The 789-nt window shown below is 47.5% G+C and overlaps 1 pseudogene; it reads right to left on the bottom strand.

The window, feature by feature from the left end:
- Positions 1 to 320: 320 nt before the first annotated feature.
- LOC126279783 (5S ribosomal RNA) lies at positions 321 to 438 on the bottom strand (annotated as a pseudogene).
- Positions 439 to 789: the final 351 nt, after the last annotated feature.

Raw genomic sequence — 789 nt, 5'->3', positions numbered from 1 at the left:
ACGTAGAACTAGCACACTCCGTCATCAGACCACGAGTGGCCTACCGGGACCATCCGATGGCCGTGTCATCCTCAGAGGAGGATGCGGATAGGAGGTGGTGGGGTCAGCACACCGCTCTCGTGGTCGTTATGGTGGTATTCTTGACCGAAGCCGCTACTATTCGGTCGAGTAGCTCCTCAATTGGTATCATGAGGCTGAGTGCACCCCGAAAAATGGCAACAGCGCAGCGGTCGTTATGGTGGTATTCTTGACCGAAGCCGCTACTATTCGGTCGAGTAGCTCCTCAATTGGTATCATGAGGCTGAGTGCACCCCGAAAAATGGAAACAGCGCATGGCTGCCCGAATGGTCACCCATCTAAGTGCCGACCATGCCCGGCAGCGCTTAACTTCGGTGATCTCACGGGAACCGGTGTATCCACTGCGGCAAGGCCGTTGCCCGATGTAGAAGTAGATGTTGTGCAAATATTTTCAGTACAAGACGGAGATAAATGAGGATAATAAATTACATGAATTGCTATCAGTCAGTCACAAACGACCGGAGACCACAGGTGCATAATACTAATACATTCAGAAAATGTCCATTAACTATCTCCGAAACATTATAAGTAAAACAGTTTTGTGCGTCAGTCACCTCACAAATTTTGTCCCTGAAGTTCGAGTTCATACTGCGTACGCAAGTGTATTGTATGTACCTCATCAGACCCACGTGGATTCTTTTGGCCAAACGATTTTAATTGATTTCCTATTCGATGATCACATATCTTAATACACTACTGGCCATTAAAATT

The sequence above is a fragment of the Schistocerca gregaria genome, chromosome 6 (genome assembly GCF_023897955.1).
Source record: "Schistocerca gregaria isolate iqSchGreg1 chromosome 6, iqSchGreg1.2, whole genome shotgun sequence".
Classification (NCBI taxonomy): Eukaryota; Metazoa; Arthropoda; class Insecta; order Orthoptera; family Acrididae; genus Schistocerca; species Schistocerca gregaria.
Note: the sequence above shows the minus strand (reverse complement) of the source record. Positions and strands in the feature narration are given on the sequence as shown.